This window comes from Harpegnathos saltator, unplaced genomic scaffold, assembly GCF_003227715.2.
Source record: "Harpegnathos saltator strain DR-91 unplaced genomic scaffold, Hsal_v8.6 scaffold444, whole genome shotgun sequence".
Classification (NCBI taxonomy): domain Eukaryota; kingdom Metazoa; phylum Arthropoda; class Insecta; order Hymenoptera; family Formicidae; genus Harpegnathos; species Harpegnathos saltator.
This window is the reverse complement of record NW_020230255.1, coordinates 164,361-188,967: the sequence shown is the minus strand read 5'-3', so window position 1 is coordinate 188,967 and position 24,607 is coordinate 164,361. Positions and strand designations below refer to the sequence as shown.

Sequence of the window (24,607 nt, the reverse complement as noted above, 5' to 3'; positions counted from 1 at the left end):
CAGCAATCACATTTTTGCATAATTTTAAAAGTTCGCCAACTTTTTGAATGCGTACTCCAAATATGTCAACTGGTTCTTGTAAATATACAAAAACTTTATTTAATAATTTTCCTGATAGCATCATCAAATATTGAGCAGTGTAAGAGTATGTTATTTTATTTAAATCTCCTATATAGAGTTTGTTCCGAATTGGAAAAGCATATCTGCGGTTTCATGTGCTTGTTAAAATCGTCCAGAGGATTCTCGCAGAAAGTATTCTGGAAGCCGGTAACATCGAGTCACCGCTCGGGCAAATCGCCCATGTTTACAAGCGAATTATTTGCTCGATCTTTGTTTTGCCGTTTGGTATTGTCTCGGCGCGTTACAATGTATCATTGTCTCCGTAACAATAACATTCTTGCCATTAGACGGAAAGTGCGAGAATCTAATATCTCGTGACTAACGGCAAAACAATGTTTATTGCCTAGATCTGTGTGTCAGCTAAACAACGATTTGTTCGAATCTGCCAATCGGCTCAAGCCGCATCACATATATGAGATTATAAATATCACGGTCGATTTCGTAGCGACAGATTTTGGATCAGATCTCAGATTCAACTCTCGAGGACCCGTTCTGCTATTGCAGTGCAACAAAAACACGTCGCTCGGGCGCCTGATCTCATTTTTCAGGTTTCTTTGATTATTTTCTCGCTGGGAAACGTCTATCGCACTTATCAAAGTTTCGTGACACGTGGAAAATTATAATCAGTGTCGGCGCTCAGCCAACGGTGCTTTCTGAGACGATTTGTATTCGATACCATTCGACTTGCGAATCGCTGTAACTGGTCATCAACAAAATAAACCGCATCTGAAACCCGGAATCAAGCAATTTATTAATAAGAGAAACAATCGGTCCTCTCCTTTGGCTGACTACATTCGGCTCGATCTGCAATCACTCTCACGCCCAAGTTCTGGGTGATCCCGGCGTTCACGGGTGGACCGATTCTCGGTCAACTCGCAAGAGAGCTCGACTTTCTTTTCTTCCCTATATGTGTATGTTCTTGTAACATTAACTCGGTATTTGTAACCTATTTCATTCGTATTTATTATGAAATCAGGATTGTAATCCTTCGAAACATTTTATATTAAATTTTGAAATTTTATAGTAGACTGCATTACTTCTTCTGGAGATGTTATTTCTTTTTTAGATAAATATCGTATAACGCGACGATTTGATATTCTATAATTTGTTAAAAAATCTGTTGTACCATCTTGTAGACGCAACAAAGCGAAAAGCGCACTCATCTTGATCTTCGGATTCTTTTTCTTTTCGAAATTGAACTGCAGCAGACATAGACCACTGCTGCAACTGCCGCCTTGTAATTAATTGTTTACAATCCTGTGCCTCGGTATCGAATAAATGTTTTTTTATGATATCCATTTTATCTTGAAATATATCACCTGTTAAAACATCATTTCTGAATCGTGCAAGTTCGCTGTTACGCCGTAAATATAGTTTAAATCGTTTTTGCAAATATTTGAAACTCCATTGCAGATATTCATTTGTAATCGTAATAATTTTTAATTTCATGTCAAAGGGCACTCTCTCACAAATAGTTATTTTAGCAGATGGTACGTATTCATCTTCACATGATGTCTGTCTTCCTGTGCCTCTCGATCAACATTTTCTTCTTCTCTTGGCAAAAAATATTCGATTTCTTCGCTCAATATACATTTACCCAACATTTTAATAAAAGTTTCAAATAATTTTCCAGCGACTTCTTTACAACAATTTGTGGATTTTTTAGGTGGACTGGCATAAATCAAATTAAATTGTAATAACGTATCTGTGAAAAAATTTATTATTGGCAAGCATATCTTCCATGTCCTTTAATATTTACAAAAATATACAAAATATTTACCTCGAAAATATGCGATACTGTCAGTTAAATTTTCTTTTAACATATCAGATTTTGCTAACACTTGTATGTGTTCTACTAATGATGCATATATATTTAATTCCATTTTTATTGTTAGCATATATGATCACACATACTATAACGGTGACTTCATTACTGCTCAATATTCGAAAGAATACTAACCGAGAAAAAGATCCACGTAACTCTAACGGTTTCTTGAAATCATAGTACGCATGTACACAAACGAATACCTGTTATAACAATAGAAACTTTTCTTACGAAAGGACAAAAAAGAGAGATCGATTTTACTTGAGTCCCATGTTCAAGGCAATATATAAAGAAAAATGTATAGCAATGTCTGAATTTTATAATAAATAATTAAAATGTTTATTATTTTTACATCTTATTATTTTTTATATAATAAGACAGATATTATTGTATATGTGTGCATTATATTTTTGTCCTATAAAAAATAATAAAAATATTAAAAATATAGAAATATTATAAAATATAAATAGTAATACATAATATTATAAAAAAAAAAGTTGACACTGCGAGGACTCGAACACTCTTCGGACATAGATGACAAAATACTAGCGCGCACTTTAGCTTCCGCAGCTATCGCGCTTCACGCTTATTGATTCCAAGTTATTACACTTAATGGGTAGCTGTTTTTTTAATTGTAAATTTCTCGCAAACAAAGGTTCATGCAAACCCTTTTAGGATTTTTATGTACTCAATTCCCCCATTCGAATGAAATATGACTCATTCAATTATCGATTTTACATGTCTTGCCATCTCCTAGTCCGTTGAAGATCTGTAGTCGAGGACGAAACATTTAACAAACAAAAGTGAGAGATTCTTAAATTCATTCTCCGTTTTTCAAAAAAGATATACTTTTGTTGTAATAATGAGTGGCACAAATCTTAAAATTTCTATCTTATTCTTTTACAATGTCGAAAAAAAGATTCGTATCTGCAATTGCCCTGACCAATCTCAGCTTTGCATAGAATGTTTTAAAATTTTACATTCAAAATAATTTTCTAAATAAAACAATAGTTATATTTTTATATTAATTTTATAATAATTTAACAAAGACTTATATCCTGTTGAATATTGTTCCAAATACCTATTAAGACCTTTTGTAATTAGTCATATAACCGTCACCCATATATGGGTGACGCGGCCTATTGAGAATTTTTGCTGGCACCCGAATACGGATGACACGGCAGTCAAAGTGTTAATAATAAAAATACGTTGTACAATATTACGTTTTATTATATTGGGGACTTGAATAAGTTCTCGCTGTTTCCCGATAGATAGTGTTATCTTAGCCTTTTTGCATCGGGCAATACTACAGTCAACTTCATCGTGAAGCTCCACCATTAGGCTCGAAGTGACAGTATATGTTATTCCGCCGAAGCGTAAACAACATATTTTTCATAGCGTTAAACATGTCGAATTTCGTGCCAAAAAAAGAGTATTTGAGGGGAATTTTACTGCATTACTTTTTTCAAAAAAAATCTGCAGCTAGAATTCTTGTGGAGACTCACGGCGATCATGCTCTGTCGGAAACAACATGCAGAGATTGGTTTAGACGCTTTAAAAATAATGATTTTGATGTTGAAGATAAAGAACGCTCTGGCGCACCGAAAAAGTTTGAAGACGAAGAATTAGAAGCAATACTCGATGAAGACCTATGTCAGACGCAAAATGAACTTGCAGAATCATTAGGAGTTGACACACAACAGTTGCCAAACGTTTAAAAGCATTAGGAATGATTCAAAAGCAAGGAAATTGGGTGCTGTACGAATTGAAGCCGAGAGGCTTCAAACGGCGTCGAACAGTGTTTTTCCACGTGTGAACAGCTGCTCCGACGGCAGGAAAGGTAAGGTTTTTTGCATCGTATCGTGACTGGCGATGAAAAGTGAATACACTACGATAACCCGAAGCGTAGAAAATCGTGGGGTAAGCCCGGTCATGCATCAACATCGACGGCAAAGCCGAATATCCATAGTTCCAAGCTCATGTTCTGTATTTGGTGGAATCAGCTGGATGTAGTATATTATGAGCTCCTCAAACTCAACGAAACCATCACGGGAGATCGCTATCGACTACAATTGATGCGTTTGAGCCAAACATTGAAGGAAAAACGGCCGCAATACGAGGAGAGACACGACAAAGTAATTTTGCAGCATGACAACGCTCGGCCACATTTTACAAAACTGGTCAAAACCTACTTGGAAACGCTCAAGTGGGGAATCCTACCCCACCCGCCGTATTCACCGGACATTGCTCCTTCTGATTACCACTTGTTCCGATCGATGACTCATGGCCTGGCTGAGTAGCACTTCCATTCTTATGAAGATGCCAAAAAATCGGTCAATTCGTGGATAACCTCAAAAGATGAGTCGTTCTTTCGACATGGTATTCGTATGCTGTCAGAAAGATGGGAGAAAGTAGTGTCTAGCGATGGACAATACTTTCAATGACATGTTCTTTACTATTTTTTTAAATAAAGCATTCATTTTCACGAAAAAACAGCGAGAACTTATTCAAGTCCCCAATAAATAAAAAGAAATTGAAAAACCAAGTTTCGAAGTTGCAACATGCGGAATTGCAGCATACTACTCAATCGCTTTAATTATAAAGTATTAGGTGTACAACTTTAATTATAAAGTATTAGGTGTATTTTGTTTCCGCCGTTTTTTTCCGAAATTCAAGGCTTTATTGTAAAAAATGGGTTATACATTTATGATTCAAAGTATTGTCCATCACTGGCCACTACTTTCTCCCATCTTCCGGGCAGCGTACGAATCCCGCGTTGAAAAAACTGGTCATCTTTTGAAGCGATCCACGAATCGATCCAATTTCTTACTTCTTCATAAGACCGGAAGTGCTGGTCAACCAGGCTGTCTGCCATTGATCGAAACAAGTGATAGTCAGAAGGAGCAACGTCTGTAGAATACAGCGGGTGGGGTAGGACTTCCCATTTCAACGTTTCCAAGTATGTCTTGACCACTTTCGCAACATGGGGTCGAGCATTGTCATGCTGCAAAATCACTTTATCGTGTCTCTTGTTGTATTGCGGCCGTTTGTTTTTCAATGCTCGGCTCAAACGCATTAAGGGGTTTACCTAGTGTGACCACATGAAAATGAGGGCGACTTTCGAGGATTTAAAAAAAAAACTATTCTACCATATATTTTAAAAGTTTGAGGCTATATTAAGTAACATTTGAAGAAGTTATAAAAATTTTATTGACATGTATTGGAAATATTAATAATTTCTCGAAGGTAAAAAAAAAAGTAGCCAACTGCAGCGATAAGTGACGTCAGAGTGCCTGAAATAAAAAAAGACAAAAAAGGCGTTAAACGAGATAAGTTTTCCTATACAGTGAACTAGGATTATGAAAAAATATTGAAAATTAAAAAAATTACAGTGTTGTAAAAGAAAAAGTTCGAATTTAGCAAAAAAAGTGCCCGTTTTTTGCGTGGCAAATTGACATTTGTTGACGGATTAAAAAAATCCTAGTTTACTGTATGACAAAACATGTACTGAGTATACCTATCAAATTTGAAATTGATTCATTAATTTGTTCGCGAGTTATGACTGCAGCAAATTTCGAAAACGTTGTTTCGAGAAAAACGCGTTTCAAGCTTTAACTATTGATTTTTTTGTTATAAAAGAAAATTTATCATACTTACAGCTATTCAGCTATTCCAGGCCCATATAATTCGCCTTCCTCTTGTTCGAAAAATTGTTGCTGGGCCGCTGCAGCTGTTCAAGCCTCCTTTGAAGCCTCGCGGTGCTGTTTTTCTGCTACCTTCATGTCTCGTTTCTCTGCATAATCTTTGGCAGAGGGCCCAATAATCACTCCCATTGTTTCAAATGCTTTCAAAATAGCTTGGAAACCTTCATTAAAAATTGCAACAGCAAAGAAATTGGCCAGTTCTATTGTTTTTAAACCACTGTGAAGGTGTTTAGGAGCAAAGTGCCACAACAAACCATTATAATTTTCGTTATTATTTTGTGTATTATTGGGTGAGTGCAAAAGTTCGTGCGGAGTTTGTGAGTAAAAGTCACACAGTGATTAGGCAAACAAAAATCTTTATTCAATCAATGATATATTCTCCATCGTTTTCTATAATCTTTTCCCAACGTTCTGGCAGCATACGGATGCCTCGATTATATAAACTGCGCGGTTTAGATTCGAAGAACGAAGAGACGCCGTTTTTTAAGGCCTCCAAAGAGTCAAAGTTTTTTCCATTTAAATAATTATGCAATGACCGGAACAAGTGATAGTCAGATGGTGCGATATCAGGAGAATACGGTGAATGCGTTAAGACATCCCATTTCAGACTCTTCAGTTTGCGCAGCGTCTTTTTCGAAACGTGTGGTCTGGCGTTGTCTGGTGATGAAAGACGACTCCCTTGCGATTTGACAAAATCGGACGTTTCTCTTTTATTTCTCGATTCAGATTGGTTAATTGGCGACAGTACTTGTCCGAATCAATCGTTTCGCCAGCGGGGAGAAGCTCGAAATAGATTATGCCCTTGCAATCCCACCAAACAGAGAGCATCACCTTCATCGGGTGCAAACTGGCCTTTGGCATTGCGTTACCATGCTCACCTGATTGTTTCCATGTCCGTTTGCGCTGAACATTGTTGTAGAGGACCCATTTCTCATCGCCCGTCACTAGTCGATCCAAAAACGACTCGTTATTGAACCGCCCGAGTAAAGAAACGGCTGCAGAAATTCGCTTGATTTTGTTCTTCTCGGTCAGCAAATGGAGCACCCATATATCGAGCTTCAAATCGAATCCCATCTTTTTTAAACGCCGAAAACCGTTTGATCAACCGACCGGTTGATCGGTCAACGTTTAGTGCTGTAGCAACTTCTTCTGTTGAAATTCGCGGATTATTGAGCACTAAAGTACGCAAAACATCGTCATCAATGTCAGAAGGTCGACCAGAGCGTGGCTCGTCTTCAAGGTTAAATTCTCCGCGCCGAAATTTAGCAAACCATTTTTTCACAGTTCGTTTAGCTGGTGCTTCATCCTGATAAACATCCTGAATGTTTTTTACGGCTGCGGCAACGTTTATTCCCTTCCGAAACTCGTAAAGCATAACATGCCGTAAATGCACCTTATCGATATTCATTTTTAAAGTGATATTTCTCGAAGCAGTTTGTATGAAAACAAATAATTTTTTTTTTAATAACAGCTGAAGACGTCACCTTTCCAACGTTATATAATATGTAGATGGAAGTATTAATGACAACACTTTACGACGCTTATAACTCCATCTATTGAAACTCCGCACGAACTTTTGCACTCACCCAATACTACCCTTGCACCTGTTTAATAATTCAGGCCTACTTAAATCACCATAAATTGGCTCTAGAACGAACTTCTTGAATCTGTAGGTCCAGAAGGAGATAGTCATTTTTAAATTTCATCATGTCGTACTGATGTACTCGGTTGACTGCTCCAGCGTGTGTCGATTTCCCTGGTACTTTCTTTTCTTATTAGTACTTCTACGCGCTAGAGTATCGTGTGTGCTTTTTTGAACACTAGATTGACTTTTTCCACTCATTTTAAATGAAATTCCCGCTGCGATGTGCTCTGCACAGTGGCTAAAAATGAACTAAACGGGCCACTTACGTATACCTGCGTCGAGCGGCTTCGGAACCTTTTGAGCTGTCAATAACGCTTTCGTACAAACATAAAGGGATTATTGTGAGTCCTTGGAACTACCAGGCTCTCTTTTCTATCTTTGAAGTATAAACGATTACGTCAAAGCCTAAGAACTACCGCAACTGCCTGGCGTCCTGCCTCGCCGGCGAGAATCGAGTTTATGGCCCCCGACCAGCTGCGCTGTCGTTTCATACCTGCCGCTTCTAAAATATTTCAGATACGACCATAACACTTCAGGATATTATTCTATAGATGTTAAACTGTCAAAAAATGCAAAAAAAAAATTCGATTTTTTCAAACCGTCACACTAGGTAAGCCCCTTAATTGCGTTCGATAACGATCGCCTGTGATTGTTTCAGTCGGTTTTAACAGCTCATAATACACTACGCCGAGCTGGTCCCACCAAATACAGAGCATGACCTTGGAGCCGTGAATATTCGGTTTGGCCGTCGACGTAGAAACATGGCCGGGATATGCCCATGATTTTCTGCGCTTGGGGTTATCGTAATAAACCCATTTTTCGTCCCCAGTTACAATGCGATGCAGAAATCCCTTCCGTCTTTGCCTTTCAAGCAACTGTTCACAAGCAAACAAACGCCGTTCAACATCTCTCGGTTTCAACTCGTACGGCACCCAATTTCCTTGTTTCTGAATCATTCCCATGTCTTTGAGGCGTTTTGAAATTGTTATTGAGTCACTCCCAATGATCGTGCCAATTCTTCTTGACTTTGTCATGAGTCTTCATTAAGTAATGCCTCCAATTCTGCATCTTCGAAAACCTTCTCTCTTCCATCGCTACGCCGGTCTTCGATGTGAAAATCATCGTTCTTGAAGCGTTGAAACCACTCACGACACGTTCTTTCACTAATAGCGGCCTCACCATAAGTATTTGAGAGTATTCGATGAGCCTCAGCCGCAGATTTCTTCATATTGAAGCAGAAAATTAAAACCTCCCGCAAATGACGAGAATTTGGCTCGTAAACTAACATTTTCAATCGAGAATAACTTTATGATGCAGACACAAATCGACTAATGTTTCTATGGGGTTATATTGACAGATGCCCAAGTTTATTGCATAACGTCTATGATCTATTTATTTCGACCACTACTTACCGCTAAAGCCATCTATAGGAAAACGGCGGAAGCAAAGTTGTACACCTAATAGTATTATATTATAGTTAAGTTAAGTAGTAAGTATTATACAGTCTGTAAAGTAAGAGCGTGCACGGGTTAAGTGTAGAAAAATTTATTTTTAATGATTTTTAAGTACATGGATTTGTTGTACTCCATGAGAAGAAAAATGCTATACCATTAATAATGAGTCCAGTCACCACCGGCATTGATAATTGCCTGGCATCTCCGAGGCATACTTTCCACTAAGTTGACTGCGTATTCATTCGGTAAAGAGACGAATTTGTCATGTCAGCTGCTTCAAAGTGCACACTCTTTTTCCTCGAAACTTGTGCTTGAGATATGCCCACACATTTTCAATGGGATTTGCATCTGGCGACTGCGATGGCCAATCAAATGTGACGATGCCAGACTGCTCTTTCCACTCGATGCAAAGCTTGCTCCGTTGTCTTCTTGTAAGATCCAGTCCTCGTTTTTTTATGAAGCATCGTTCAGCAGTCGGCACTAAACACTTCTCATAAATTTTAAGCATTAAGGTCGGGTTCCGCTTAAACAAATTTACAATTTTTTTTTCCATATTCGGCGTCACTTTGCCTATCGAGCCACGTTCTGGCAAGTCATCGACATTTTTTATCTTCTTATATTGCTGAACCCACTTAGCGACGAGCGATTTTGACTTTCCCATGTATTTAGCAGCCACTGCATATTACATTTTTGGTCCTTTGGGGTGGGAACAAAGGAACATAGCCTCGTAGCGCGATGCGTATGCGGCACTCATGGTGGTTAACGTGTTTCTCAGGTTAGAGTTCGACGCCAACTGAATCTTTTGTAACAAAGCATTCATGACAAAGATTTCATTTATCGGCTCACAAAAGAACTAGGACGATATTTGAAGCCAACTGCCATTTATGCCGTGCATGCTCTTACTTTACAGACTGTATGAAGATTACTCAATCACCGCCGTTTGTTGAAGGTCCATTTTTATAACGCGATACATTAGGCACACGGAAAATTTAAAATTCATTTTTCTCGCAAATATTTGAGAATTGCATTGAATCTCTTTACTATTAATTAGTAGGGGCGGAGATACTAAAACATGTATTATATTCGAAAATTGAAGAGAGCAATCCTTGGTAACCTCCGTATCATTACATCGAAACTATAAGTAATTTATATTTGAAATCTCTTAAGTGTGAAAGTGCGAAAGTAAAAAGATAGTAAGTCTCTTAGTTATTGTTATATATATATACAGGGTGTCCCATTTTAAAGGACCCACTTAAATATCTCAAAAACATTGCGTTAAATCGAAAAATGTTTCAGACAAAAGTTGTTTGGATTGAAGGGGGACATAAGACAGCGATAGCATTTTGTTTATAGATGGCGCCATTTTCGAGATATTCACTGATCATCAATTTTCTTAAATAGAAATCCCAATCTTTTATTATATCATCTTTTTCTACCAACTAATCTGAATAACTTTTGTCTGAAAAATTTTTTTATTTGCCTAATATTTTTTGAGATATTTAAAGAAAACTTGATAACTTTTTCAATATTTAACTTACGATATCTCGCTAACTATTCGTCGAAAGAAAAAATAGTATTAGACATTTTACTTTATTTACTATCAAGAATATATTACTATAATAGTACCCCAACTTTTGTTAATTTAATAATTTTGAAATTTCCAAAGGTCGATAAGTTAACAAAAGTTAGGGCACTATTATAGTGATATGTTCTTGATAGTAAATAAAATAAAAACGTTTAATACTATTTTTTCTTTCGACGAATAGTTAGCGAGATATCGTAAGTTAAATGTTGAAAAAGTTACCAAGTTTTCTTTAAATATCTAAAAAAATATTAAACAAATAAAAAAATGTTTCAGACAAAAGTTGTTCAAATTAGTTGGTAGAAAAAGATGATATAATAAAAGATTGGGATTTCTTTTAAGAAAATTGATGATCAGTGAATATCTCGAAAGTGACGCTATCTATAAACAAAATGCTATCGCCGTCTTATGTCCCCCTTCAAGCCAAACAACTTTTGTCTGAAACATTTTTCGACTTAACGCAGTGTTTTTGAGATATTTGAGTGGATCCTTTAAAATGGGACACCCTGTATGTATATATATTGTTACGTCTCAGCTCCTATTTTTCCCCCCTTTTTCTTATTTCTTTTTTTTATCTTTATCGAGCGGTACATCTTGCAATCTAAACTTCCGGTTCTCTCCTCCCTCGTTCGATATGAACTAGAATAATATTATGTTGACATTCGTAACGGCAACCTGTAATTGTGACTAGCATTTTATTTTAAGTTAATGCGTTAGCTTTAATGCCTTTTACTATTCCTTTGTATATAGAAAACCTTGTGTTAAATTTCCGACACCGGCGTGTGTTAATTTGATATATCGATTTTGGATGACAAATTTTATGTGCCAGACTCAACGTATGAATTGTGTTACTCTTTTCTGTTTTCTTTCTTTTCGGCACTTCTATTCTATGTTAATTTGACACGTCGTTTTCCACAGCGCGCGTATGCTTTATCATTGCTTACGTAGTCTCAAGAATAACAGCCCGGTTGCGCGAGGGCTTGGCTATTATTTCTTACTATTATTCCAAATTATTTTTATCATAGCGGACAGACTATGCAGCTTCCCCATCTCTTGCTTCTTAACAATAAAAATAAGCACTAAGTGTGGGAAAGTTGTGTTATAACCGTTAACAACTTTTCTAATCGTTATCTTTATAACTCTGCAGTATAAGCATTGTGTTCTACGAATCTCATAACTGTTTTGCGTCAGCAGCACGGCCCAGCTTCGCTCTCAGGAATCTCGGATGGAAGACAAGGCATATCGCGTCGTAATTCTCCACCTTGTTTCTTTCATCCGACATCTCGCTAAACTTTACATATTATCCGGTTATTAGATCAAAGCGTTAGAAATGTAGTATAAAGAAGTAAAAACCTATCATTATAAAATTGTACTACCCCCGTTTGCCACTCTCCGTTAAAATTATTAAACTTGTTGCGCCGAATTCGCCAGGAACGCTTCCTTGGCCTATCATTGTAAAGCGTCGTACCTAAATTCGCGATTGCCGCATTATTGTCCACCCGCGGTTAACTACAAAATTGTAAACGTTTTCATTCTAAGATAACCGAACTGTTTAGGCGACACTTTGGCGGGGTTCTTATCGTTGTTGCATCCGGAGATCGAGTAACTCGCGTCTTGCTCCGACACAAAGAAGAAGGACTCCTCGGCCCGTCGGCGAACCGCCCGCTTCTTCACTCTCGTTGAGGCCGTCACACGTTTCGAACGCATGCTCACAAGTCTCTCCTTAAGTATTGTATTTAGAAAATCTTCAAGTTCTATCATCTCGTGACGGTCTCTCATATTCTCGTATATCTCCTTTTTTTTTCTTTCTGGTTTTTTTCTCATTACAATTGTTGCAACCAAGTGTATTCATGACCAACCAATTTCACGATCTTCTTAATTAATTCGTACAAGAAAAGACAGACGCGACTTTTGGAAGCCGGGAGTGCGATATCGCGAGCGTTCGACGTTCCGTCATCTCAGCTGGGAGGAACGCGGGCACGTACGAGGGTTCCTTCTCCCGTTCCGTCGGACGCCTAAACAGTGACGTTCCAGCCATCCGATCACAGTAAGTCTTTCGATATCCAAGTTAATAAACAATATTTGTCTTCCTCTATGTCGTTCGATGTGTTTCGCAAACCGTGTATTGTTCTCCGTACAGGGGCGCTTTCCTCATAGTCATATCCACGTTATCAAATAAATTCTATTGAATCCAATAAAATTCCATGGGACGTAACAATATATCAGATGTAGTAAAAAGAAATCCATTATTTTTCCAATAGATGGCTTTAGTTATCTGTATCTCGCGTTGTATACGAGGGCGGTCCGATAAGTACTTAGCCTCACCGCCCGATGGCGCCACTATCATAAGAGAAATTTACTATCGTGTAGTACATTCTCGTAGACGGCTACTGTCGAAATTTCAACCGAATCGGACTCGTAGTTTTGTTTTGACCGCGTGTGGAAGCGGGCGTGTCCGCGAATTTTAGAAAAATGGAAAAAGAGCAATATCGGTCGGTGATTCGATTCTTGTTTTTGGAAGGGAAATCGCGCAGCGAAATCAAAGAGCGCTTGGATGCTGTGTACGGTGACTCTTCTCCTCTGATGGCGACCGTCAAAAATTGGTTTAACGAGTTTCAACGTGGTCGCACGTCGGTTTTTGATGAGCCACGCCCAGGTGCCCCGAAAACGGCTACCACTGAGGATAACATGACAAAAATCCACGATCTCGTATTGGCAGACCGCCGATTGAAGGTGCGCGAGATAGCTGAGACAGTAGGCATCTCAAAAGACCGCGTGGGTCATATCCTGCATGAAATTTTGGGCATGAGAAAGCTGTCGGCGCGATGGGTGCCGCGTTTGCTCACTCCGGACAACAAGCGCAACCGTGAGACCACTTCAGAACAGTGTTTGACGCTGTTTAAGCGCAATCCGAAGGAGTTTCTGCGTCGTTTCGTGACCGTCGACGAAACATGGATCCACTGGTACACACCAGAGACCAAGGAACAGTCGAAACAATGGACTTCACCCGGCGAACGTGCTCCGAAGAAGGCGAAGACTGTCCTATCGGCCGGAAAGGTGATGGCCACCGTTTTCTGGGATTCACAAGGTGTGATCTACATCGACTACCTGGAGAAGGGCAAAACGGTCACAGGGCTGTACTATGCCGAATTATTGGGCCGATTCGACGCCGAATTGCAGAAAAAACGGCCCCATTTGGCGAAGAAAAAAGTGATCTTCCACCATGACAACGCACCGGCTCACACCTCCGCCCCTCGCCACGGTCAAATTGGTCGAATTGGGCTACGAACTGCTGCCCCATCCACCGTATTCTCCAGATTTGGCCCCGTGCGACTTCTTTTTATTTCCAAACTTGAAAAAGTCACTCGCCGGGCAGAAATTTGAGTCGAATGAGGAGGTCATCGCCGCCACGGAGGCCTACTTTGCACACCTCGAGAAAACGTATTTTTCAGACGGGTTAAAGAAATTGGAGCATCGCTGGGTCAAGTGTATCGAGCTAAAAGGAGACTATGTTGAGAAATAAATCGCCACTTTTCCAAAATTTTCGTTTTTCTTTTGTAGGCTAAGTACTTATCGGACCACCCTCGTAAGTCCGATTGGGTTCCACTAGATGGCGTTAGAAAGATGAGATTTCGTACTAAAAAACTTTTCTGACAGTTTTGTGATTAGTTGACTCAGTTTTGTTTGAGCGCGCGTCAAAGATGGACACTAGCAAAGAGAAAATACGCTATATTTTACAGTTTTTCTTCGATAAAGGCGAAAACGCAAGCCAGACGGCTGAAAATGTGAATAGTGTTTATGGTCCTGATATTGTAACAGCCAATCACGCGCAATTTTGGTTTCGTCGATTCCGTTCCGGTAATTTCGATGTCAAAGATGCACCACGCACTAGAAGGCCAATTGTCGAAAATATCGATAAAATCATGGACATTGTCGAGTCCGACCGTCATGTAAGCACTGTTTCGATTGCCCAAGAGCTAAAGATTGCACAAAAAACCGTTTGGAACCATTTGAATAAGGTTGGATACAAAAAGAAGCTCGATGTATGGGTGCCACACGAGTTAACGAAAAAAAACCTCATGGACCGAATTTCCATCCGCGAATCGCTGCTAAATCGCAACAAAATCGACCCATTTCTGAAGCGGTTGATCACTGGTGATGAAAAGTGGATCACTTACGACAACGTCAAGCGAAAACGGTCGTGGTCGAATCGCGGTGAGCCGGCGGAAACGGTGGCCAAGCCAGGATTGACGGCCAGGAAGGTTTTGCTGTGTGTTTGGTGGGATTGGCAGGGAATTATCTACTATGAGCTGCTCCCCTACGGCAAAACTCTTAACTCGGAACTGTACTGTCAACAATTGGACCGTCTGAAGGAAGCAATCGCCTAGAAGCGGCCAGCTTTGGCCAATAGGAGAGGAATTGTGTTCCATCAGGACAACGCCAGGCCACACACATCGATAGTGACTCGCCAGAAGCTCAGGGAGCTTGGTTCATATGCATCCACCTTATAGTCCGAACCTGGCACCAAGTGATTACCATCTGTTCCTGTCCATGGCGAACAATTTTGCTGGTGAAAAATTCGCTTCAAGAGAGGCTTGTGAAAATCGACAGTCTCAATTTTTTGCCAATAGGGACGAGGGCTTCTATGAGAGAGGCATAATGAAATTACCTTCAAAATGGCAAAAAATTATCGAACAAAACGGCGCATATTTGACCTAAATCGAATCATTCTAACTATGGTAATTAAAGCCTTCAATTTCATGCAAAAATAATGGATTTCTTTTTACTACACCTGATATATATATATATATATATATATATATATATACACTCAAACGCAAAAAATCCGGTACACTAAAAATTTGGGAAAAAATTTCAAAATTTCAAATGATCATAACTTGGTAAATAATGAAGATACAAATATGCGCAGAAATGCAAAATGAAGCTTGAAACGTCCTCTTTAAGAATATCTGAATGGCAATTATGCTCGGCCATTTTTTTCAAAATGGCGGATGATAAAGTGAGAGGATGCAAAATTGATAATCAAAGGTCCGTGTTTGCGATGGCGCATGGTGTGCATCAGGTATCGCAGCGTAATGGGACCAAATGCACATAGTGTATGTAGTGAAAGTATAGAGTGTTATCTTTAAAATGCTACTTTACCGAGCTCGATGTGATCATTTTTCACTGAGTTGTTCCAAATTTTGCTAAAAATGCGGTTTTCTTGTTAAATTTGCGTAATTCAGTGAATAAGTATCGCATCAAGCTCTATAACGAAGTATTTTAAAGAAAACATTCTATACTTTTAGGTACTTTTCGTCCCATTGAGCTGCGACACTTACTTTGCTCCATGCGCCGTCGCACGCTCGAATCTTTTTTTAGCAACTTTTCATGTTCTCCTTTTTATCATCCGCCATTTTGAAAAAATATCGTTGTGCAAATTTCGATAGATCTTTCGAAAAGTACGGTTTCAAAGCTTTCAAACCGTTTTTGAAATTTGCTGCTGGGATATTTAGGTGTCGAGATATTCAATTTCGAATTTGCAACAAATGTCGATTCAGCGAGGCTTAAGGGGCTAAGAGGCTCTGCGGTTCGTTTGGCTCTTTCATAATTTCAATAGCCGCGTTCATTATTCTCTATACAATAATTTACACAATTTTGCGAATTGGAAATTTAATTTTTATCAAAAGTTATCATTCTTTACCCTTCAGTTACGCATGATCACTGTGGTATACACTTTAGTTCGCGAAGCTGTCCCTAGCTCTCTACCTTCTCCGTACGATTGGCCATTATGATACACAGCTTGAATTTGCTGTTCAGGATCGCGCCTGAGTTCGCGGTGACCCGGCGTGCGGGATGCCGAGTCGCTGGACGCCACCTGAACGTCGAAATTCCCTGGCGCTCCTAGTCCACGGAGCCGCCGCGACGCGGCGATCTAGGTTGTCGCGCGCGCGCGAGCCCCTCGGCTCGCACGCGAGTTCGAGCTGCCCAGGGCATATAAGAGTGCCCGCGGAGACGATCAGAGATTGCCTTCGTACAGCTTTTGGCCTTCGTACGGTCCACCGCCGATAGTGGCACTATCTCTTGTACTATCTCTTGTACGCTGGACTTCGCGAGTCCAGTCAGTACGCCGGGCTTACGTTCTGGCTTGACTGAGATTCTGTCGGTGCGCCGGGCTTTAACGCCTGGCTTGACTGGATTTTTCTTAAATGTATGTGCCAAGACAATAAACAAAGACAAACAATTTTCCTTTTCCGAACGTGTTCACTCCGATAAGCGCTGCCTCGTGCGACTTTTCTTTTTCCGTGATCTTTTCCTTTCGAGGCGCGTTACTTCGTGCAACTTCATCAATTTAAACCATAATTGATTGTTTCGCATCGAAATTATTGCGTCGATTATGGCGACGATAAATCCTGAAAAGGCTGCTCAAGTTATTGCTTTAATTGAAGATGGCAGAAGTCGAAGGTACGTTGCTCAGGCACTTGATTTGTCAGTGTCAACTGTGCAACGTGCTTATGCCAGGTACTTACAAACCAATTCATTCCATAGAAGGCCTGGTTCGGGACGTCCTCGATGTACCAATCACAATGATGACCGATTTATTGTTTCAAATTCGTTAAGAGACAGACATCGAACATCTGTTCAAATTAGAAACAATTTAAGGGATGTCCGCAACATTAATATATCCGTTAACACCGTTCGGAGAAGATTAAAGGAACAAAATCTGCTTTCGCGCAGGCCAGCAGCTGTACCTTTGCTTAAATGTCGCGTAGCTCGACTCAATTTTGCAGTTGAGCATAGAGACTGGACTTACGCAGACTGGAGCAAAGTACTCTTTAGCGATGAATCTCGTTTTTGTGTCTATTCTCCAGATGGACGAAAACGAGTTTATCGTCGCGGTGGAGAACGATTTGCAGTCTGTACGGTAAGTGAGAGGTATAGCTAACAATACAATGGCTCTGTAATGATTTGAGCAGGAATTTCAGCTAATGCTCATACAGATTTGCACTTTTTTTGACAAGAATATGAACGCAGATGTATACGTGGAAGACATACTCATTCCGTATGTTGTTCCGTACGCACCCTTCATCGGAGAGAACTTCTTGTTTATGCAAGACAATGCTCGACCACACACTGCGAGAAGAATGCTTGATTTCTTCGATGAAGTTGGCATAAATCGACTCGATTGGCCAGCAAATAGTCCAGATTTAAATCCAATCGAACACTTATGGGACAACCTCGGCAGCAAAATACGAAATCACGTACCTGCTCCTCAGTCACTGCGAGAACTGCGAATAATTTTCGAAAACGAATGGAATACAATTACACAGGATGAAATTAAAAGACTAATAAGGAGTATGCCTGATCATATGAATGAGGTAATACGCGCACGAGGCAGTCATACCCACTATTAGTACACACACACCACACACATAGCAGAGAGGGTTTGGAGTCATTAATTACTGCAGGAGTGACGAACGAGGAGTGTAACACCACACACACACACCACAAGGAGGGTGTGAAATCTTGAAATACTGTGGAGCTGACGAACCACGGGGTCCTTATCCTTGTGGTATACAAATCCACACACACACACACACACACACTCACACACACACACACACACGCGCACACACACACACACACACACACTACATACAATGGGACTTTTCCTACCAGTAAAACTCCATGCGGTTTATATTGGGAAGACTTACAACCATAATTTGAGCTAATGACAGCGGTATCTTAAAACGCAATTCATCTTTATTACGTAATATCGATTACGCAAAATGAAGAACCTAAATTGAATTTTACTTTCATTTCCCTGGCTTTCAAAATAATAAATGCAAATCATTGAATATATTGTGCAGGTTATGTAAATTATTATATAGAGAAACATGAACACAGCTATTGAAATTATGAAAGAGCCAAACGAACCGCAGAGCTTCTTAGCCCCTTAAGCCTCGCTGAATCGACATTTGTTGCAAATTCGAAATTGAATATCTCGACACCTAAATATCCTAGCAGCAAATTTCAAAAACGGTTTGAAAGCTTTGAAACCGTACTTTTCGAAAGATCTATCGAAATTGTGCACAATGATATTTTTTCAAAATGGCGGGTGATAAAAAGGAGAACATGAAAAGTTGCTAAAAAAAGGTTCGAGCGTGCGACAGCGCATGGAGCAAAGTAAGTGTCGCAGCTCAATGGGACGAAAAGTACCTAAAAGTATAGAATGTTTTCTTTAAAATACTTCGTTATAGAGCTTGATGCGATACTTATTCACTGAATTATGCAAATTTAACAAGAAAACCGCATTTTTAGCAAAATTTGGAACAACTCAGTGAAAAATGATCACATCGAGCTCGGTAAAGTAGCATTTTAAAGATAACACTCTATACTTTCACTACATACACTATGTGCATTTGGTCCCATTACGCTGCGATACCTGATGCACACCATGCGCCATCGCAAACACGGACCTTTGATTATCAATTTTGCATCCTCTCACTTTATCATCCGCCATTTTGAAAAAAATGGCCGAGCATAATTGCCATTCAGATATTCTTAAAGAGGACGTTTCAAGCTTCATTTTGCATTTCTGCGCATATTTGTATCTTCATTATTTACCAAGTTATGATCATTTGAAATTTTGTAATTTTTTCCCAAATTTTTAGTGTACCGGGTTTTTTGCGTTTGAGTGTATATTGTTACACACGACCGTCTCGCGCGTACCAGGTTCGCGAAATGAACTTGGACAAGACTTTTAAGAAAAAAGAAAGTATTCTTTTTTACTTCAAATATGTACAAACTCTCATTTATTAACGAATTCTCTTGTTCTAACAATAATTAAGAATAGCGTTTGCGACACGTCAGCTCGCGGCGACGGCTCATGACCCTCTCTCAACTGTTGTTTTCTTCTCATCGATTTTCCGTCGGACAATCATTCGTTCAGACAATCATCCTTCAGCTGTCAAAATCGGTATCAGATGCCTAAGGCTGGCGGACAACGGACACTGCCACAAACTTTGTGGCTCGGACATAACACTACTTCTCCTCTTCGAAAAATTGTCATCCCTACAATTTTCCTAGACAACGTCATCCTCTTCCTTGACTCCAGAGATCATGGCTCCTGTCTTACTCTGAGCTGCTACTACAGGTTACCGGACTTCGTGAATTCCTAATCTCAATCAAAGGTTCTGAGGATCTTGACTCTTCGCCTTCAGAGCACCATCTCTATCCCCGTCCTCTAGGAGGTGATCAGTTTCCAGGACCTTTCTAAAACGCTTGTTGTTCTACTTTTTCGTCCGTTTCCTCCTTAACTCCTCCTCGGACAGCGAGGGGAGAAACTCCTATGGACCCACGTTCTTTTGAAGAACACCCCAAGTCTCTGCCTCGGCATTCGCCCAATGCCCCACGGAAAAATCACGGTCAAAAACCGTGGGAGAGGCAGCCTCCTTGAATAATCGATAGAAAATTGACGATGGAAACGACAGAATCAGAAAAAAATGGAACATCTTTACCCTGAAACAAAATAACATATACTTGAACGAGTAAGCGTTCTTTATTTAAAAATAATGTAAAACTAAATCTCTCCCTCGTTAGTCCGTGTTATCAATTCAAATTGACAGAGATATTCGCATAGAGGCACAGTTCCATAAAAAATATCGGTTTTAATTTGGGTAATTATTTAAAAGACGGGCCTCACCTTGGATTTCGCTCAAACTCATCTATCTTGTGTATTTTGACGTGTAGAAGCCGAATCTGCAAGTAAAAATGGTCGCTCGGCTCTAGTTTGCAAGAAATAAATAGTTAAAAAGTGACACATGCGAGGTTAGGAAATCTGTCATATCGGTAATACAGAGATTTATGGATATAACTTTCAAGGCGCAACGAGAACGAGGAGGGTGCGAGAGAGGGATATGTAACAAATGAAGAAGTCTCAAACACGTATATACATGCAGTACCAACACACATACACACACACACACACACACACGCGCGCGCGCGCGCACACGCACACGGGGGATGCAAGGGGGCTTCGCCCCCCCTCCCGCACCCTCCCCGTGTGTGTGTGTGTGTGTATACACATATGTTTGGTACTGTATGTATACATATGTTTGTGACATTTTCATATATTAAACATATGAATTTTTAGCTCATGTATCAGTGGTTATTTTTATTGTGTAATAATCACTGATACATGAGCTAAAAAAATAGCAAACATTCATATGTTTAATATATGAAAATGTCTTTTGGGGAGAGGGCTTCGCCCCTCCTCAACATGTACCATTTTACACTTTTCGACTAAAAAGAACAGACCATAAGTTTGTATTACCGACATGACAGATTTCCTAACCTCGCATGTGTCACTTTTTAACTATTTATTTCTCGCAAACTAGAGCCGAGCGACCATTTTTACTTGCAGATTCGGCTTCTACACGTCAAAATACACAAGATAGGTGAGTTTGAGCGAAATCCAAGGTGAGGCCCGTCTTCTAAATAATTACCTTAATTTGCTTAGATGACAAAGAAATTGGAAACGAAGTCTGTTGTATCTTGCTGTTGTTGTGCTGTTCTTTCTTGCAGCTGCTCCAGCAAACGTAACCGTTCCTCCCTCATCGCTCGGACCTCCTTAACATATCCTGTAACACCTCTAACTGCATCCTCTGTTATTTCGGAGCTTGCCGCCTCCGTTTCCGTCGCTACCGACTTATTTGACCTAATGCGCTTCTGTCGGCTGAGGACTGCATAACTTCTTGCCTCAGTTGTCATTACGTATCCTCACTTTTCATATTTTCTCTCTCTTTCACTTTCACTTGCGGCTCGCGTGGCAATGATTCGCGTTGCGATCTCGATCGTTTCGCGTTACGATCCCGGACGAGCCCCCAAAATGTTACACACGACCGTCTCGCGCGTACTGGGTTCGCGCGAGTTCGAGAATAACGAGTTACAGAGTCGCGGTCCAGTACCGCGATTCTGTAACTCGTTATTGGAGTTAACGACAGTTTCGTTATCGTTGCGCAGCTTTTGTATACCGTAGAAAAGCTGCGTAACAATAACGGAACTGTCGTTAACTCCAATAACGAGTTACAGAATCGCGGTACTGGAGCCTTAACACTTTTATATAAGGTATTTGACGTAAGATATTCAAACTCACGCCAGTGCTGGGGGGATCGAAATATATTTTTGCACACGTACATTAAGCAAACGCTATGGTAACCTCAATGATCTATTTTAGGATATCGTAAGGTTCCTCGCCTAAAAAGAAAAATATGAAGGAATTGTAGAGAGAAAGGAAAGTTTCTATGAAAGAAGCAGAATGTTATTCATAAGTATCAATAAATACAATATATTTTATTTTATAATGTCTATAGTCGAGCAGGCAAATAGCAACGGACAGACGATTGAATGTTTTATATAGATCTCCCTACAAACCATTATGTTGCGTCTACAACTGTCATTGGTTATTGCTTACTTCAAGCTGTACGTCACATCACGCATGCGTAGAAAGCTTTTGTTGTGGAAAATATCTATGATCTCCCAGCATTGACCCACGCATGAAAATAGAACATGTTAACCTAGCGCAGTAACCGAATTCTGTAACTCATTAACGATAACGACATTATCATTGTAAAAGTATAATATATGGCAAAAAAGATGCACAATGACAGTGTCGTTATCGTTAACGAATTACAGAATCCCGCTATTTAATATGAAGACTCTTGTCATTTTATAAAAAAAATCATGTGGAATTTCGAGGTATTAATAAAAGAAAATTGGCGAATCAACGCGAACGACGTTGTGGAACGAACTCTATAGACGCAAGCTCACCGAAAATAGCTGCCTTTTAGTGGTGATAACTATTGGCTGGCAGTTAAAGGCGGAACAATAACAATTATTCGCATGCCGCTCGTATCATATTACTATATACACGCCACACATATCGCGCACGTTCGCATATACACACGCGCGCGCACGTGCAACATACATTAATATAAATACAGCATAACGTAACGTGGTATGAATATGTAACAATTATATCGTTTAGAGTGAAAAATTATAATATTGTTTTAATGTTACTATTAATTGGTACTTACTAGGTAACAATTCTCTTCTATATATAGAGTGAAAATAATTATATAAAATAATATAATATAATTATATTATATAAAATATATAATATATATATAATATACACAATTATATATTATATATATAATATAATAATTATATCAGATATATTTAGTTTTCATGAAAGGAAAAAATACTGAAAATAATATATGTCTGCTAAATATGCTGAAAGTAACAAATGTCTGCTAAATACAGTATCACACAGATAATATCCGTAACAAACAATATATTTATAATATTTCATGAATTCTTAGTGTTCAAAATATTGAATTATTAAGTATTTGTTATAATGAACTTTTAAAGAATATTCCAAACAGATTTAATTATGAGTAAGTTTTCAAGAATTCTTCAGTTATACGTTTTTCTAATTCTGTGTATAGGTCTTTTTTAAAATGAATTATCTAAACATTTACTCATTTCTATGCTATCTATGTTATTTCAACGATATATTTCTTCGTAAAGAATTATTATCTATTCTCTTGCAGTATTACTAAAACTAAGTTAAAAAAATATTTATTAAGAAATTAAAAACTTAAAAATTAAATAAATTAAAGACCTAAAAAAAGACTAAAATTTTGTAGCGAGAGAAAATATATTCAAAAGCTCATATATATTTTAATGTAATCTTGCTACACGAAATTCCTGAGTTTTAACATAAACTTTCTTTTCTCTTAAATTAAAAAGCAGTAGCGTAGAGATGGAATTTTTAAAATACTGAAGCACAAATATTTCCCAGGCTAATAGTTTTATCGAAATGTATAAGTATTTTTTAGGTAACTAATAAAGTAATAAAAATCAAAATAAAAGGATTTGATTTCCCGTTTACTGGCGTACGAGTTCGAAACACTAATGTTATTTAAATTCCATTTTTGTGTTATTCACTTTCTACAAAATTTTGATAAATGATAAGTAAAGAACGAATACTTTGCTTATATTATATATTGGTTCAAATTTGAAAAAGAAACCTCTTGCTATTTAGACAATTATTAAGAAAAACAATAACTTTATAGAATGTGTAATAATCTATCAGATATATCAGAAATGAAGCCCTTTTGTAATATGTTCGTATGAAATTTTCTTCATGATTTTGCCTAAATGATCCAAAAAATCAACTTTTAAAATATTGAAAAAATATTGGAATATTTAAAAAATACATTCTATATATTATATATTCAATTGTTGTTCTAAGAGAGAGAACAAGTATATATCAAAAATACAGTTGTATATTTTATAAACATCTGCAATGGGATAAATTCTTATGTAATTGACATTTTTTTGAATATCATGGGCACTCAGATATAAGCATGCAATGTGATTAACAAATACAATTAACACGTAATAATGAAACATATTATTAGGTGAAGACAAACGATGATGAAGAAAATAAAAATAAACGAACTTACTGTTTTCTTCTTTTTTAATGTAATGATAATGGAGATTATTTGTAGACCAACTGGACACAACACTCAATACGGCGAGAATGGTGCAGCGATGTCATCATTTTCTCAGAACACGTAAGAACGATATTTTGGTCGATTTTATCCCCTCCGTATTACGTCGAACAACTATATGCCTGCATCGCGATTTACTGCGATCTAACACGCCATCCGGACATCTTTGATTTAACTATATTCGTATTCATGGGACTGCTCCTAAATTTGTCAAACATATACATATAATAAATAAATACATATAATAAATAAATAAATAAATAAATATATATATATAGGGTGTATACGAGTATGTGATACAACTTTTTACCACACGATTTAGCATTACCGACGGCATTGTAGTTAATTGAGTCACGTACAGATATTGCACGCATCATGGCATTATAGGCATGTCATTATAGGCAAATTCAGGTTGACTTCTTTGCTTGAGCTAAGATCCTTACGAAAAGATGTAGATACTTAATGTGGTAATGCATTATAAACATGTAATAAAAAATAACGTTATATGAGTCTTAACCCTTGTATACACAACTAAAATTACCAACGCTGTAGCACAACCGGAGTACCCGGGTGTTCACTAATAGATTTTCTTATATATTTATTTTCTAAGAAAGAGCAATCGCTTTTACGGGCTTCTATTAAATAATTATAACATAAAGAAAGGTGCAAAAGATATTTTCCGGATATACAGACA

At 38.5% G+C, this 24,607-nt stretch overlaps 1 protein-coding gene across 9 annotated transcripts in view; it reads right to left on the bottom strand.

The window, feature by feature from the left end:
- Naa80 (N-alpha-acetyltransferase 80) overlaps positions 1 to 24,607 on the bottom strand; it is a 110,647-nt gene that overhangs the window by 60,127 nt on the left and 25,913 nt on the right. For 8 of the 9 annotated variants that reach the window (XM_025301717.1, XM_025301715.1, XM_025301716.1 and 5 more), the window contains one exon: positions 23,866 to 24,114. The gene's annotated coding sequence lies outside the window, so the exon portion shown is untranslated. Of the gene's footprint in view, positions 1 to 23,865; positions 24,115 to 24,241; positions 24,349 to 24,607 lie in introns of those variants that run through there. The other variant, XM_025301719.1, reaches the window with a different exon arrangement.